Source organism: Pleurodeles waltl, chromosome 10 (genome assembly GCF_031143425.1).
Source record: "Pleurodeles waltl isolate 20211129_DDA chromosome 10, aPleWal1.hap1.20221129, whole genome shotgun sequence".
NCBI lineage: Eukaryota > Metazoa > Chordata > Amphibia > Caudata > Salamandridae > Pleurodeles > Pleurodeles waltl.
Window position 1 is genome coordinate 832600083 of NC_090449.1, and position 18482 is coordinate 832618564.

Below are 18482 nucleotides of genomic sequence, written 5' to 3' on the forward strand. Positions count from 1 at the left end.
CATCTATTGCGGCTGATATGGCAGAGGTTACTCCCACTATTGTTAATAAACAGATAAGAGGCACTCGTTCAGTGAACACATATATAACAATGATTACAGGAATTTGTGTCTACTAGTGTCACTATAATTGTCCTTTCAAAAAGAGCACCATGCTCTGTGTCCTTAGAATGGTGTTAAATATGAACAAGATAACTGAAGAGGCGAGGCAGTCTCCAATGCAGTTCCAAAAATTCTTGAACTTTAATATTCGTGTTCTAATGCAATCCTTTCAGTCCATCAAGTTACGCTATCCCACAGCGTTTGTGTTTTGCTTTACAAAATGGCCTCACTCCATATGGATTATCCCATTTTTATTTGACTGTTTTTTTCACTTGCCATGTTAGGCATCGCATCAATTACAGAAGCGCGTACATAGTCCTTCCTTCATTACCTTAGTTCAGATGATAAATCCGTTACGGGACGCGCATTCGTTTGCGTACTCGCGAACAATGTGAATGTCGGTCTAACGAGAGCATGTTCGATATTCTTTCCCAGGTGGGTTTTATTAGTTGGCTCTGTTATCGGTCATTCAGACATTAACGCTAAGACTTTGGCCGTATTTCTGATATGCCATTGATTTATTATTTAAAAAGTTACACAATTGGAAGCATTACCATGTATTCACAATAATGATCATTTAGCAGACTGGGGAGGTGATTTTGGAGAGGAGCGCCTTCAATAACTACTATATTAAATGAGGATTCATGTTTATACCTTCTTAAGTATTGTGACTTGCGGCAGAGTTGCCTTACGGGTAAATGCCATACAGATACTTTGAATCTTACAGTAGTTTTATTTTTACATGGTAGTTGGCGGGGACTGTAGCCATCTGGAATCGGAATATTTTCTAATATTTTCTAGTATTTCTTGCTATTATCTCATAAACTTTTTTGTATTCCTTTCTATTATCTTATAAACTTTTTTGTTCTGTCATATCACGGAGACACGTTTGGACTTATATTAATTGGTTTTATGTTGGGAGTTTTTGCAGTTTGGTCTATCTCAGTGATATCATCACAGAAATGCAAGCCCATAGCACGCTTTTTACTTTTTAACACTTGCTGCACTACTAACTCACATTTGTCCATCCCACGTCTTTTGGTATGGTGACGGGCCTATACAAAAACATATATTGTTTGGTACTTGATGATCAATCTAATCTGCTCACGTGGTATATTTTGGTAACAATTTCAGCCCTGATGAAGTCGGTGGGGTTTCCCCTGGACGAAATACGTGTTGGTTGTGGGGTTTGATTGAAACAAGGAGTATCAAGATTAGGACTCATGGCTATGTTGTGGAGTAACTGAAAGGATTGCATTTGGACACGAATATTAAAGTTCAAGAATTTTTGGAACTGCATTGGAGACTGCCTCGCCTCTTCAGTTATCTTGTTCATATTTAACAGCATTCTAAGGACACAGAGCATGGTGCTCTTTTTCAAAGGACAATTATAGTGACACTAGCAGACACAAATTCCTGTAATCATTGTTATATATGTGTTCACTTAACGAGTGCCTAGTATCTGCTTATTAACTATTATCTGTTTGGCTGGCCACGCAGTTGGGGATCAGGGGTGTGGTCCGCTAAGAGTGCACCGTGTGATAATTCACGTCAAGAATCTATACTTACCTCGTTTCCTAGAGCACCATTCTTTCCCTTAAACAACACCCGTTCTGATTGGAAATTTTACTCCCACAATCGTCTCACTAGTGTAGGTAGTAACAGATAGGAGTGTACCACCACAGTAACATTATCATGGTTGAACTGTTCGACTTTTTCAATTTTACTATTTTTACCGGCGATATTGATCTGAAATACTTGTCAGTTCACATTGCCACGTTGTCTCCACCCTCTCGCAGTTGTAAAGTATCACTTTCCATCATTCATATAACCAGGCACCTGATTCTCACTAACCAGAGAAGAATTATTCTGAGCTCCCTGTCCCAGTAAGAGCAGGTTCTCCTGAGGGGCAACGGTTGAGTGTCATATTGGCTTGGCAGGTTGGACTGGCCAGTGATAAAGCATGCCACTATTAAGTGGGTGAGGCCTTTTCATCCATAAAAGAATATCCTTTGATGAGGACCGATAAATGAAAAATGATAAGCTAGCAGTGACATTAACTTTAGTAATATGAACCCATCCTACTGTATGATATACTAAGCATTGGTTAGGAGTTAGTGGAATGTGGGAATACTCCTTTCTCTCTCTAGTGTATGTATGTAGTGCAGCTGGACTGAAAGAGGCTAAGAGTCAGGCAGCGAGCAAAAGTTATTACGATCAGAAAAACTGTTTTGAGAGTCAGGAGATACAAAGGATAATTGTGCAGTGGCTCCAATGGGATACACACAAGCAGTGTGAGAAAGAAGTAACATCCCACTGTGGCACCATTACAGGTTCAGATGCAAACATATGGATGAAAGCATTTGAGAAAGAGCATCACAACAGGAGACTTAAACAAAGATGGCTGCTCTGGCAAATGCAGAAAGGCCAAAGGGGCCAACAAATAACTTTTTAACAGTGCCCGATGCAAGTACTTGTCAGGTTAAAGACAACACATAAAGTAAGATATCTAACAGCTTTGCTTGTAATGGGTCTGTTTTGAGAGAACCACACCATGCCACAAACGTATCCCAGTGCCTGCCACGAACATAAACTGTAGATGGCCTGGCCATTAAAATGACTTCTACAACTTCGGAAGAAATGTCAAATGCAGTCAACTGCAGTTGCTCGACCTCCATGCATAGAGGTGTATACTACGCAGGCCCAGGTTCAAGACCCTGCCCTGCTAATGCAACAGAAGATCCCACAGAAGTGACAGCTTGCTCAGAGGACAGGTGCTCAGGTCCAGATGCTCTGGGTACAACACTCCCCCGGCTCAATCAGATGCCACCAAGATGACTTGGTCCCAGACGTTCCTCATCTTGAAAATTTTGGGCAGAAGAGGGATGGCCTACAGGATTCCCATGTGGAATACATCTCTGAAGGTAAGCCTTCTTGGGAGCTCCAGCTCACTAAAGTGCTGACACTGTCCGTTCTCAGCAATGGGAACGCGATCAAGCTAGGGTTCTCTCTATTGCTGGAAGATGCCCTGTGCCAACTCAGGATGTAACTGCCATTCGTGATCAGGAAAGCAAAGCTGTCCGAGTTTGTTCTCCTTGGCATTTAAAGATCCCACCAGGTGGTTCAAAACCGATGAGGTACCCTGACGGCTCAGCAAATTCGAGAGGTGCAGAGTCTCATGGCACAAGACCTGTGACCCCACTCTGCTGTGTTGTTTGCAGTACCACATGATGGTAGTGCTGCCTGTGAGGACCTGAACCAGCCTCTCTTTGATGGACAGTTCAAAGCCCTTCAAAACCAAGCAAATAACCCATACCTCTGACATAGTGGAATAGGGTCTCTGCCGGAGACCAGAGTCCTCTTGCAGATTACCTGCTCATCGCAGAACTAATGCATCTTTCACTACCCCCAGCTCCGGATGAGGAAAGGAGAGAGCTTTGTCTTGGTCCAAACACTGCAGGTCTTTTGCAGTGTCCTTTGAAACCCGGATGGAATCTGACTCATTCCTTTGGTGCTGAGCCCTCTGTGAATCGAGTTCCCACTGCAGAGCATGCTTGTTCCACCTGGTGTGGTCAATAAGCAGGTTGCTGGAGGCCATAAAGTATCAGAGCTACTCTCACTGAAATCCCAGGTAAAGGTTGAAACATCGGGATCATAGCCTGAACGGCCTGGTCTCAGTGACCCAAAGGAAAGGCTTGAAACTGCAATGTATCCAGAATGGCTCTGGTGAACTGGAGTCTCTCCAAAGGAAGTATAATTTTTGTCACATTTATTGAGAAGCTCAAAGATATTTGGAGGTTTACCGTCGTGTGGATGTACTGCATGACAGACTGTGGCAAACCCTCCTTCAACAGTTACTAGTTAAGATAGGGAAAGGCTGGTATACCCAACTTCAGAAGAAGTGCTGCAAACACCATGATTGCTTCTTGAACATCTGATGGGTACTGGTGAGGGCAAAGAGGAGTAGGGAAAACTGAAAATGACCTTGGCCCACATTGAGCAGCGACATAACACCTGTGAGTTCGCAGGACGCAAATATGAAAATAAGTGTTCTGCAGATCCAGCACTACCACTGAGTCACCAGACTCCAGGGCAGATAGAATCTACACGAAAGTGAGTATCCTGAATTGTCTTTTTTTTTTTTTTAAAGAAGTTGGGAGGGCAAATCTAAAATTTGACAAAAGACTCCGTCCTTCAGCACCAGGAAGTGAAGGGAATAATGTCTTGTCCGTATTTCTATGGCTCCTTTGTCCAAAACAGCCTGGACTTGCTGATGCAGAATGTACTAATGGTTCCCTGAAAGCCACTCCAATGTAAGTGGAATGTGTGGTGGGTCAGACAGGAATGGCAAGGCATTAACCTGTTGGATTATTTGGAGAACCCACATGTCAGCTGTAATGCTCTCCCACCCTTGAAGGTTATAAATTATTCTTCGTCATACAGGGTGGCCACGAACCGCAGAGGGCAAGCTAAAGCTGCTTGGAATCAAGAGGGGCAGGGGACTAGTCTGGATTTTGTTGGTTGGATCCCTGACCCCACTCCTTAAACAAGTGGGGAGAGTCTGTTGCTACGGCACTGGGCCTTTGTGTTGTCTTTAAGCCAAATTTCTTCTGAAGCCTCAAATGGGGTGGAATTGCAGGGGATACTTCTGTATGGTCCTGGTCCCTGCTTTCTTTAAAACAATCCAGTGCAGAATCTGTCTTCTCTCATAAGAGATGGGTACCATTAACTGGTATATCAAATATTGATGTCTGGGCGTGACTCAAAAAAGCTGTGGATCTAATCCATGAAGTCATCTATGAGAGTCTCACTGAAAAGAGAAATTGTTACTGCCGCAAATGATGCTGATTCTTCAGAGAACACAACCCAGAGCCAAGAGAAGTGTTCAAACCACCAGTGTCTTGTAGATTTGTTAGCAAAATGTAATCATCATAATAGTGGGATTCATCATCCCCATAATCTCCATTGTCATCATCTGATAGAAAGGGGGTTTGTGGTTGGCTACGGTATGCACCTAAGCCAAGCAGAACCCACCACTCTAGTCAGGGCAAGTAAGTTGCACACCAAAGATAACCTGTGCTCATCCCCTGGTAGATTGGCCTTATCCCCAGAGGTCATGTGTAAAGAGTTTGCGCAACACTTTCACAACAGTGACACAATAGATACACCACAAAAGAGACTCCACACAGGATTATATAAAAATATCCTTCTGTATTATATTTATATCTGAGGCCCAAAAAGGCATTAATCATAAGTACCATGCAAATAAAACAATTACTACAAGGGGGTACCTGTTATCTTGAATAACATAATATTTGCCTGGGATGTACAACATATCACAAGTCCTTATTTAGAGCATGACATGTAATTCTCTAGGAAACATACACATGAAGCAATAGAACGTCATATGTCGCCATAATACATAAAGCAGGGTAACTGTGCACATTCCACAAATACTGAAGTGGTTCTTGTTATCTGGGGTAATGCCAGGTAAGAACAATATGCACCACAATACCAGTAACTACTCTGGGCATAGAATGCAATAGTTTGGTTGGGAAACACGCCCAAAGGACCAATTACCATCATAAGGGCATAAACACAACAAAATATTCCTGAAATACTTTACTTTATAAGGCTGAAAAAGCACATCAATCATGCCAGGCAACCTAGGGTAAGGAGCTCCTGTGCCCCTATCAGCAAGGATACAGTAATTCCTATGGGCTTCCGGTCTAAGGCATGTGCATCAGAAAAAGAGTAGGCTGCAGGAGTACCTGCGTGCCTACTATACATGATATGTTAATTGCTGGGCATGTTCAAAAGGTTCCCACACTCAGAAGGCGGTCTCGCGCTCCTCTTGGGGGCCCTCCTCAAAAGTTTTACCCCGTACTACGGACAGAGAGATGCCCCAAGGTCAGTGCCCATGGGCGGGGGACGACACACTCAAGCTGGAGGGTTCATCAGGGTGACCTCGCTGGGTCCTCTCCATGTGTCAGACTGGTGAGGGAGGCTACCAATGAGAGTGCGGGGCGCTGCTGTGGCTACAGAGATGGCGGTCGAAGACAGGCAACCGGGGGACCTCACTTGGCCCAAGTCTTTGTGGTTGCAAGTCAGCACCAGGCACTGGGTAAATTTGGCGGGCCTCGTGCATGGGGCCCACAATGCTGAAAGGGATCCACGCTGGGACGCATAAAAGGCAGTGCAGGCATCATCTGCCCCTGCAGGGAAATCCCTCTCAGAATGCTTGAAGTGGGGCTTCCCCTGGTGCTGCAGAGGCTCTCCATCTCCAGAGAGCGCAGCGTTGGGGGGAGCCCTGGAACACAGAGGCACGCCCTGGCTAGCACATCAGACAAGGGCCTCCACACGTTCTCCTGTGAAGAGCCCAACGTGCGCTGAGTTCTCCTTGTGAAGCGTTCCCCATACGTTAAATGGAAACACCCAAGCCAGGCCACCAAGCCCTGGAACACTTAGAGGGGCATCAACAAAATAAAGACACAAAGCGCGACCAAGGCACTAGGGTAAAATAACCAATGAGCAGACAAACAGCACTCTCTCTGCGCTGGGCTCCTTGGGACGCGCGCTGGGCTCCTTGGGAGGCACTCACATTATAACAAAGAATGGTGGTTCCTTCTGGCAGTCCTTGTAGTGCCTGGGTCAGCCAAAGTCAGGGAGCAGCTGGCAGAAGGGCAACAAGAAGAAAGGCAATCCAGTGAGTCCTCCATGCCGCCCAGCAAGCAGCAGAGCAACAGCAGAAGACCAGTCCTGATGAGTCATTTTGTGCAGTGCAGCAATCCTTCGGGCAGAGGTTCAATCCCAGTTCCGAAAGTGTCCTAAAAATCATGGGGTCAGAGCCCCTGTACTTCTACTCCAAAATATCTTTGTTAAAGAGGTGACTTAAAAGTAACTCTTTTAAGTGTATCCCAACCCCTTTCAACTCTGCCCTGGCTCCAGACATCAGTAGGGTGGTAAATCAGCCCTTTGTGTGAGGGAAGGACACAGCCTATTGACATGTAAGGTGTGAGTTATCTCCCCCTCTCCCCAGCCTAGGGTGACTATCAGGATGCAGATGGATGCAGATACCTCTTCTGTCACATCCAGCCCTTCCTGTGTTGTGGCTGTCTGGAAAGTATGCACAAAGTGAAGCTGTCACTCTGCCCCAGATGTGGATTGGAGTCAGGCTGCAAAGCACAGTGACTTATAAAGACAGAAAAATACTCACTTTCTAAAAGTGGCATTTCTAAAATAGTAATGTAAAATCCAAGTCCACCATGGAGTAGGATTTCTCACTTCCATCTCAGACATACCAACCATGCCCACGCTACTCCTTCCAGATGAGAAATTATCACTTAAACATATATAAGGGAATTTCAAATGCTATCCTATGAGTGGAGCAGCCCTCACAGTAGTGAAAAATGAAAGAGGACATGAAAAACATATAGGTACATATCCTACCTTTTACATACACAGCACCCTGCCCAAAGGGCTATCTAGGGCCTACCTTAGTGGTGACTTTGCTGTAGTAAAAAGGGAGTTTAGGCCTTGGCAATTAGTTTAGGCCTTGGCAATTAGTTTGAATTGCCAAGTCAACGTGGCAGTACACTGCACATGCAGGCACTGCAGTGGCAGGCCGGCGACAGGTTTGAAAGGCTACTTCTGTGGGTGGCGCAATCAGCACTGCAGGTCCACTAATAGCATTAAATTTACAGGCCCTGGGTACATGGGATAGGATGTAAGCCAATCATACCAAGTTTTAGGGGAGAGAGCACACGTACTTTTGCACTGATCAGCAGTGGTAAATTGCCCAGAGTCCTAAAGCCAACAAAAAGAGTGTCAGGAAAATAGGAGGAGGAAGGCAAAAGGTTTAGGGATAACCCTGCAGAAACGGTCATTTCCAACATCGCCCAAGCCATGCTGGTTATGGTCAGATTCTGATCCAAAAAGGCTGTAGAGTGCTTGTGGGCAAATCCTAGGTAATGGCAACATCGTGTCTGAGTCTGAATGATGCTGAGTTTGCGCTGAACAGAACTTTGTAGTTAAAGGTAAGTGACACCTGGGTGATGCTCCACAGGTCCCCACCTGCCACAGGCATATCTTTATACACCAAACAACCAGTTTCAATGGGAGTCAGGCTTCTCAACCACTCTCTTTAAGACAACAGCCAAACATCGAGTTCTGCCTTGTCCTGCTGTTTTTTCTAGGTCAGCACTGCATACTTGTTACTTGGCACTCTCTCTTCTTCTCAGCCTAGGAAATATAGTCCACAAAAATAGGCATTACTGGATAGGTTCTGGAGCCCACTTTGTTCTTGTGGCATGAACTAGGACCATCTTCCTAAAAAGGACTATCAGAAGCAGAAATCCAAGGGACTGCTGAGTCAATCACCCCACAATCCTCTTCCAGGAGAATCAAGAATCCTTCCACACAGGCATCTTCTTTCCTTCTCTGTTCCAGTCACAATTCACATTTCCAAACTGGGTGAAACTGAATTTATAGGAGCAACCAAGCAGTGACTGATTTGAGCTCTAAACCAGTCACTATCAAATTCCCATCCTGTCTACGCCCATATTTTGCAGCAATTCATGGGTTTTTGGGTTACGTCGATCCCAAGAAGTACCCTTTATGGGTTTTCTAAAATGGCAGAAAGAACCCTTAGGACAGTTCACCTGTTTGGGGTCTTAAATCTGTCTCCAAGTCTATCCCCGAGCCTTTCAATGCTAAATAACCACATTCTTACCCCATCAAAGAGTAACTCCATACATTGCTTGCGTTCCTATTGCCTCTTCCCTAAATAAGGTGCAAGGATGTGCTTGAGGAGACTGTTTTTTTCAAATGGCTTCCCCTACTGTGTCCTTCTTTCCTTTGATTTGTGAGTGGGACTGATCTAGAGAGGAGGTCTGTCTGTGTTGGCAGCTGTTAAACCTTTCCTCTTATCCTCACAATTACCAGTTGAGCACACTGCTGCTGATTCCTGTAGATGTGTCTTCTTGCAATTATGTTCTCTTATTTATTAGAGGGCCCACAGCAGAAGCCAGTGAGTTACAAAGCCCACTGTTTGAAGGCAGAGTAGTAATTATGCAGGATGTTCTTGCCTACGAACTTCCTCCTTCGTCTAGACTGAAGTAGAAACCTAATTAAAATCAAGTAGAAGCATTCCTTCTGGGTGAACTGGTTCTAATTCCAGTATGACCTCTTGCTATTATGGAAGTGCAGTGTCAAATGCAGGCCTAAACATGCAAAAAATAGTTGGTGTAACATTCACACCATGGAGCTTTGTCTACAGTATCACATGGATGAATCAGTTGTTTTATCAAGTTTCCAAGCCCACATGTGGGTGGCATAAGGCCATACTACGTCTCACTGTGGTATTTCACTTTTACGCCTCTTGCATAGTCACTATGCATATTTACAGTTGGCATACATAAAAGCCAAATATACCAGTCTTTAATATCCAACTGTCAACATGCTTTAAGGGAAAAAAGCAGAGATAGTGTGAGTTTGCTTCACACTATTCGGCTGATAGGTCCAAAAACACCAGGAACCTATGTTCATATAAAAGAAAAGGTCCGGTGGGGAAGGAAAACACACTTGTATTCCTATTTCTGCATCAAAGGAATCCTTTCTAAAGTCATAAACAGAGAATGCAGCAAGTAAGAACCACTCTAATTAAACATATTTTTTAAAGTTGCTTAATCTAGCAAAGTATCATATCTTGAATCTTATTCTAAACAATAAAGTTTACCAAAAGTATGAACCGATTTCTATGAAACTGCGTTACAAATTTCTATAATTGGGACTTTTTTATCCTGGCGACTAATGCAGCCCCACTACATGCAGAAGGAGCTATAGGCTTACCTGGTAGGGGTTCGTTAGCCAATTAGTAACAGAGAAATACAGGAAACTACTCATTCAGCTATAGTTTGCTTAGATGAAGCCATACCAGTTGTTTAAGGTCCATAATTTATGTATAACTGTTTTTTTTGCAAGTTTCCTAAATTCTGCATGAGTAGAACTTAAGAACACTTCAAACATTTAAGGAGTGAAGAGTCCTTTCTGATGGTGGAAACGGGTAATTGAGAAATACTGGAAGTGAAATCGTTTGATTGATGTAAAAGTCTGACACAAACTTTGACAAAAAGAAGGGTGTGTTCTTAATACTACTCTATTCATGTGAACAATTGGAAACGGTTCTACAGAAGATAGAGCTTGCAGCTCGCTAACTCTTCTTGCTGATGTAATAGCTACTAAAAGGGCTACCTTCCAGATGAGGTACTGCACTGAGGTCTTATATATGGGCTCAAAAGGAGGAGCCATTAATTTGGATAACACTAGATTTAGGGGGTCACTCCGACCCTGGCGGTCCATGACCGCCATGGCGGATGGCGGCGGAAGCACCGCCAACAGGCTGGCGGTGCTTCCTGGGCTATTCTGACCGTGGCGGTAAAGCCGCGGTCAGAAAAGGGGAACCGGCGGTTTCCCTCCGGTTTTCCCCTGGCCCAGGGAATCCGCCAGCATGACACCGCCAGAACCAGGATGGCGGGAACGGGTGCCGTGGGGCCCCTGGGGGCCCCTGCACTGCCCATGCCACTAACAGGGCCCCACTGCACCAGTCGCACCCCTGCAACTCCGCCGGCTCCATTCCGAGCCGGCTTCCTCATTGCAGGGGCTTTCCCGCTGGGCCGGCGGGCGGCCTTTTGGCAGTCGCCTGCCGGCCCAGCGGGAAAGTTGGAATGACCGCCGTGGTCTTTTGACCGCGGTGCGGTCATTCGGCGGTAACCGCATGGCGGGCGCCGACCGCCGCCCGCCGCGGTCAGAATGACCGCCTTAGTTCCCAAGGAGGAGCAAGCTGTCTATTAGGAGGAAAAATCCTTTTCAATCTTTCTAAGAAGGCTTTAATAACTGGTGTTGTAAAGAAGGATCTTTGATTCTGTCCTTTTCTATGTGCTGTCATGGCAGCTAAATGTACTTTTATCAGGTTGAATTATAATTTTGATTGTGCCAAATGAAGCAGATATGGTAAAATAACATTTTTCAAATGTAATTGGATCACCGTTATACTGAAGACAAAAGATGACAAATCTTTTCCACTTACAAGCATAAGGTGCTCTTAAGCTTAGTCATTTTGCTTCCTTGAGAATGGTTATCCAGTCTGGAGGAAGATTTACATGTCTATAATGAATAATTTCAGGAGCCATGCTCCCAAATTCAAGCAATGTTCATTGGGGTGAAAATTCCTCCCTTGTATCCTAGCAGGCGGATGTTTTTGCAAGGCAACCACTTGTGGGGTCTGATGGAGAGGTGAAGTACCTTTCTATTCTACTACTGTCTGGGCCACTCTAGTACAATTAGACTAATTGAGACATCTGATGCTTTGAGCTTGATTAGTACTGTTGGAATTAATGGGATTGGAGGAAACACGTAGAAAGCTTTTTGACCAATCAATCAAAAGGGCATTGTCCAAAGTGTTTTGATCACATATTCTTGATGTGACATTTGGGCATTTTGCATGTTCTTCTCTGGTGAATACGTCTATCTGAGGAAACCCCCAGCCTTGGAGAACACTTAATAACACTGCATCGTTTAATTCCCATTCATGCTTGTCTATGATGTATCTGCTTGGTAGATCTGCTTGACAGTATTGGCTGCCTGGTCAATGAATTACTTGAATCATTAGATTTCTTGCATTTACCAGATTGTTTGAGATTCTAGAGACATAGGCCCTCATTACAACCATGGCAGTAAATGCCGCCTACCGCCGTGCTGATGGCTGCCAACATACTGTGACCGCTGCGGTATTCTGCTACAGGTATTATGACCCACACTGAGAATTCCGCCACTATACAGACAAACACACAAGTCCACCAGACCAAAGGTCAGTGATAAACTGGCGATAGCAAAACCCACACCGTTACGCCAACTGGAATACGCCCAAAGTATCACGACCGCAAATCACAGCAACGGTCTTTCAACTGAAGTAAACCATTGGCAGTACACACTGCCGCGCTCAAAATACACACACATTTACAAAACACCACCACATTGGACAATTCAAACTACACACACCTGAGACACATACACACACCACACCCACACACCACTATAAAACACCCACCCACAACCCCTTACACCGAAAACAAAAAGATAGCAAACAGAGAGAGACAAACCAGGAGCACCCACTCAATCAGAGGCACAGAACACCATCACCCATACACCATCCACGCACATCACAGCCCCCACACATCAGCCTACACATCACCCCACACATCCTCCCACATATCACTCACACCACATCCATGGCACCCCAAAGACACCCCAGGTTTTCTGAGGAGGAGCTAAGGGTCATGGTGGAGGAAATCATCCGGGTAGAGCCACAGCTATTTGGATCACAGGTGCAGCAGACGTCCATTGCAAGGAAGATGGAGCTATGACGGAGAATAGTGGACAGGGTCAACGCTGTGGGACAGCATCCAAGAACAAGGGATGACATCAGGAAGAGGTGAAACGACGTATGGGGGAAGGTGTGTTCCGTGGTTGCAAGACACAAGGTAGCAGTACAGAGGACTGGCGGCAGACCCCCGACTCCCTCCCACATCTAACAACATGGGAGGAGCAAGTCTTGGCAATAATGCATCCTGAAGGCCTCGCAGGAGTTGCAGGAGGACTGGACTCTGGTAAGTCAAATCTTTACTACTATATCCCCCACACTACCTGCATGCCATCACAAACTTCTACCCCTACTCCCACCCCAACACTCCACCACCTCAAATATACCCCACCATCACAACCCACTCATCCCAATACCAAGCCCTGCATGTAACACCAATGCATGGACCCCCAACACAGACCTGCACGGACACCCATCACCACAGCATGCCCAGTAGAGAGACTCACCAAGCCCACAAATTCACCACTCACACAAGGCCAAGCTGACTGGGAAATCACAATCATACAGGGAAACACACCCATGAACAAGATGGCACACACAGATACAATAACACTGCATTTGCATCCCCAAAGGACCCATACTCAACATCACCGAAGAGGAGGTGCCAGCTACGTCCAGTCCCCCCCGAAGAGGCCCACAGTGACAACAGCAACTCTGCATGCCTGGATCAGGATGGCCAACCTGGCCCATCCGGGACCTCCGGACAGTCGGTTCCCCTGCCACAGTCCCAACCCACTACAGACACTCCTCCCCTCAGGAAACACCACCACAGCACCCACCCAGCGGGCCCATGCCACTATCCCCAGGACACATCAATCAGCAGTGTGTCCACCAGTACAGGGACCCCAGGCAACCCCACAAACCCAGGACGATCAGGGACCTGGAGTCAGTGGCAGTGGGCGCACGGCTCAGGGGACAGAGGCACAGGACAACAGGGAAGCTGGGAGGACTGCTGTGCGACAGGGGGAGGACAGGCCCAGGGAACCCACTCTCCACGAGGCACTCTCAAACATCCTGGGAGCATACCACCATTCCCAGGGGACAATGGGCCACATACTGGACATGTTGCAGGAGACCCAGCAGCTGCAGGTGGGACAGTACCTGGGGATCAGGGATGACCTCAAAAACATCTACACCATCCTGGGCACCATTGCAGGGGTGCTGGCTGACATGGGCAACACCCTGAGGGAGGCAGTGGCACAACAACGGGTCCCTGACACTAGCCACACCGAAGAACAGCCCTCCACCTCCGCCGGAGCTAGTGGACAGGGGGCCCCGCCACAGGAACAACAGGCCACCAGCACCCCACCCCCTGCAGAAGGAGAACCACCATGCAAACGGTCCCTGCAATCCAGGCGGAAGCCAGAGAACATTGCCAAGACCCCCACCAGGCAAAATAAATCTCCCGATTGTAACCCTTCTGTCCCACTCTGTCACCCTGTCTACCTTGAACTGCCATTACTACCCTTCCTATGCCCCATTGGATAATGCAACTGTGATACCAAGACACTGGACTCTACCCTGGACTTTCCTCCACCATCAGCCCAGCCCATCCCCATATACTTCTCAGCACTGAAATAAACACCCTTTGAACAAATACTAATCTGGAGTCTGTCAAATGATTCACATATGTATTAGTACAGCATAACCAAAGCATTGCAACTCAAATGTACAGTGAAATATACTTTGGAATGAACTTTGGTTGGCAGCAGTACACATAGCAGGAGCCAGAATGGGGCACAGAGATCTGAAATTAGAGATGTCAAAGGGTACAGTCAGTGGCCATAGACATAGGGAAACAGGCTGCCATGTACAATGTCCAACAGAAAACTGAAATGTAAAGTGAAGTTATAGTCTCTTACTTGTGTGTCACTGGAAGTAGTGCTGAATTATATTGCTTCTGTTGTCAACATCTTCTTTCTCTGCCTCCTCTTCCTCACAGTCCACAGGCTCCACCGCTGCCACAAGACCATCTCCAGGTACATCATCCTGCAGAAAAGGCACCTGGCGTCTCAAGGCCAGGTTGTGCAACATGCAACGATGATCTGGCACACCTTCTTGGGTGAGTAGTACAGGGTTCCACCTGTCAGATGGAGGCACCGGAACCTGGCCTTCAGGAGGCCGAAGGTCCTTTCAATAATCCTCCTTGTACGCCCATGTGCCTCATTGTAACGTTCCTATGCCCTTGTCTTGGCATTCCTCACCGGGGTCAGTAGCCATGAAAGGCTGGGGTAACCAGAGTCACCTGCAAATATCGAGGGACAACTGTTAGACACACACTAACCCTTAGGGACAACCCCATACTCAGACACCTACTCATACTGTGTAGGGACCTTGGGTTCACCTCTTAGCCACACCCAGTGCCTCTGGAGTTGGTCCATCACATATGGGATGCTGCTATTCCTCAAGATAAAGGCATCATGCACAGAGCAAGGATACTTGGCATTCACATGGGAGATGTACTGGTCCACCAAACACACCATCTGCACATTCAGAGTGATAGCTTTTTCTATTCCTGAAAACTTGTTCATTTCTCCCTTGGGGGTGAGGGTGGGGGGGTGGGGGGGACGGACAAATGCCACATGTGTACCATCAATGGCACCAATGATGTTGGGGATATGTCCCAGGGCATACAAGTCAGCTTTCACTTTGGCCAAATCCTCCACCTGGGGGAACACGATGTAGCTGCGCATGTGTTTCAGCAGGGCTGACAACACTCTGGTAAACACATTGGAGAACATTGGTTGGGACATCCCTGATGCCATGGCCACTGTTGTTTGGAAGGAACCACTTGCCAGGAAATGGAGCACTGACAGGACCTGCACTAGAGGGGGGATACCTGTGGGTTGGCGGATGGCTGACATCAGGTCTGGCTCCAATTGGGAACACAGTTCTTGGATTGTGGCCCGATCAAGTCTGTTTGTTATTCTAATGTGTCTGTCCTCCATTGTTGCCAGGCCCACCAGGAGTCTGTACACCGGAGGATGCCGCCATCTCATATTCAGCCTCAGCGGTTGAAGCCTATGGAAAAAAACGGTGAGCAGAGGGTCATATTCACACATCTATTGCACTAATGATGATTTGTTTACTTTACAGAAACAAGATGTGAATCCAACAATCAGTTGATGTGCCAATGTCTGCTGTGACGCAGTTAGGTGCCATGCCCTTTGCTCCCCTGAAACTGGCTGCCTGACCTGTGAGGATGGACAAGTGGAAATTAGGTAATTGTGCTGGCATTGTGCGCCATCGCGGTAGGCAATCGAAGACCGCAGCGCAACTTCACATTGGTTATTATTGGGTCCTATGGGTTCCAGGAGCCAATGACGATGTACGCCGGCAGTGACCGTACGCACCGCCGCGGACATCACTGCAATTTTCTATCTGTTCACTCACTTGCTACCTGACCTTCAACAGGAGAGGACCTACACTGCAAGTGCTGCTGTGACCTGTGTCTGGAAGCGACAATGGCTCATGTGTCTGGGGAAAGGGCCCCTGCCTTCACTGCGGAGGAGTTGGAGAAACTGGTGGATGGGGTCCTACCCCAGTACACGTTACTCTACGGTCCTCTAGACAAACAGGTGGGTACACTGTGAGCATGAGGCATGGGCAATGAATGTATGGAGTGCGGAGTATGTAAGCCACATGTAGGGTGCGGGGCAGAGGCATCCTGGCCAGAGTGCTGCATGTAAGGTGGTCAATATATGTGCATCAGGGGATGGGAGGGATATGGTGGGCCATTAAATGTTGGTCCGGATGGTTGAATAATTCCCTTTTCTGCTGTCTTTTCCATGCAGGTCAGCGCCCACCAGAAAAAGGGTATTTGGCGTGCCATTGCCAAGGAGGTGCGGACTCTGGGGGTCTTTGACAGGCAGAGCTCCCACTGCTGCAAGAGGTGGGAGGACCTGCACCGCTGGGAAAAAAGATGGTGGAGGCCCAGCTGGGGCTGGCCACCCAACGAGGAAGGGGTGCCCGTCGCACCATCACCCCCTGATGTTCCGCATCCTGGTGGTGGCCTATCCGGAGTTGGATGGGCGCTTGAAGGCATCACAGCAGCCACAAGGGGGTGAGTTAAGAGGTACCCGGGTGGGGGATGTGGGCTATGGGTGCCCTGAGGCCAGGGCGAAGATGGCAGGGTAGGTCCCTTGTTGGGCAGACTCAGACGCACTCCTACCCCAATAGTGTTGGTGGCAATCTACTACTGGGCAGGTTCCTGTGGGTTTCAGGTGTGCAGCTAATGGCGTTAGGTATTTTACCCCAGGGGCTGGTGACTATCTTAGTAAATGGTTGGGCATGGCCTAGTGCATAGGGCTGCTCCATGTGTGTTGTGTACGCTAACGGTAGTGGTGTTGCTGGCATTGACCAAATGAATCCTCTGTCTCCCCCCCCCCTTTTTGTTTTGTCACCCTCTCCTTGTGTGCATTAGCATCATCTGGAGGAGGAGCAGAAGCAACGACGACGGAGGGAGCTGCATCCCACATGGGCCTGTTGGCCGAATCCACTGAAGGTGAGGGCACCAGTGGGAAGGAGTGCGAGGGGAGCACCACAACGGGGACAGGAGGGGAGACCACAGACATCAACTCCTCCTCCGATGGAAGCTCCCTGGTGGTGGCGGACACCTCTGTGCCCACCCCAACAACAGGTACAAACGCCACCCCCCCTACCAGCACCACCCTCCCAGCAGCCCCTCAGCGTGTTTCCCGTGCCCGCTCACCCAGGAGGGTGGGCATCTCCTTCGCCCCAGGTACCTCAGGCCCTGCCCCATTCAGCCCTGCTGCCCTCAGTGAGGAGGCTATTGACCTCCTGAGATCCCTCACTGTTGGGCAGCCAACCATTCTGATTGCCATCCAGGGTGTCGAGAGGCATTTGCAGCAAACAAATGCATACCTGGAGGGCATTCACTCTGGTGTGGCGGCCCAACAGAGAGCATTTCAGGCTCTGGCCTCCGCACTGATGGCAGCCATTGTCCCAGTCTCTAGCCTCCCCCCTCCAACTTCCTCTGCCCAGTCCCAATCCCCTGGAACCCAGCCTATCCCAAGCACACCTTCAGACCAGCATTCACCCAAATCAACACACAGAAGTGGCTCACGCAAACACAAGCACCACACATCATCCCACAGGCACTCACACAAGCACCATATCCATGCAGACACACCAACATCCACTGCCTCCACTCTGTCCCCCTCCTCCTCCTCGTCCACCTCCCTCCTAGTATCGTCTCCACTCACACCTGCATGCACTACATCCTCATCTGCTACCTCCATCACCAGCACACCCATCACTACTCACCACTCACTGACAGTTACCACCCCCACATCCATGCACACGTCCCTGTGTCATCTCCCCCTACTCCCAAAGTACACAAACGCAAGCACCCACCCACACAACAGCCATCCTTCTCACAACAGTATCCAGCCCATGCACCTTCACCCAAACTCAGCAGACAGACACCTCCTACAACCACTCCCTCTTCCTCCACTCCCAAACCCTCTCCCTCTTCCCACCCCAGTGTGTCCAAAACGCTATACCTGACAAACATTGACCTCTTCCCTACCCCTCCCCCCATCCTTCCCCTCTGGCCAGGGTGTCCAGAACCCAGGCCAGCACCTCAGCCACCATGTCGGCATCCGCTGTGGTACCAGCCAGTGTGCCACCAACCCTGCAAAGGACAAAACCATTCCGCCACCTGCCCAGGTGAAGAAGAGGACAGCATTCAGCAAGGGCAAGGAGCAAGACCCACCCAGCAAGGCCTCCTCCAAAACTCCAGCTGCCAGGGCCAAGGTCACAACAGCATCTGCCAAGGTGAGGAAGGGGCAGAAAACCCAAGGCAAGCCACTTCAGCCGTCGGAGGCTGCAGGTGAAGGCCTGGTGCCCACCAGCACATCTGCCAGCCCCGCCACCTGCACCGCAGTCAGCACCACCAGCAGCCCCGCCGAAAGCACCGCCG

At 48.1% G+C, this 18482-nt stretch overlaps 1 protein-coding gene across 2 annotated transcripts in view; it reads right to left on the reverse strand.

Moving 5' to 3' along the window:
• The window catches only part of TPK1 (thiamin pyrophosphokinase 1), a 1483703-nt gene that overhangs the window by 1050732 nt on the left and 414489 nt on the right, over positions 1-18482 (reverse strand). The window lies entirely within an intron of this gene.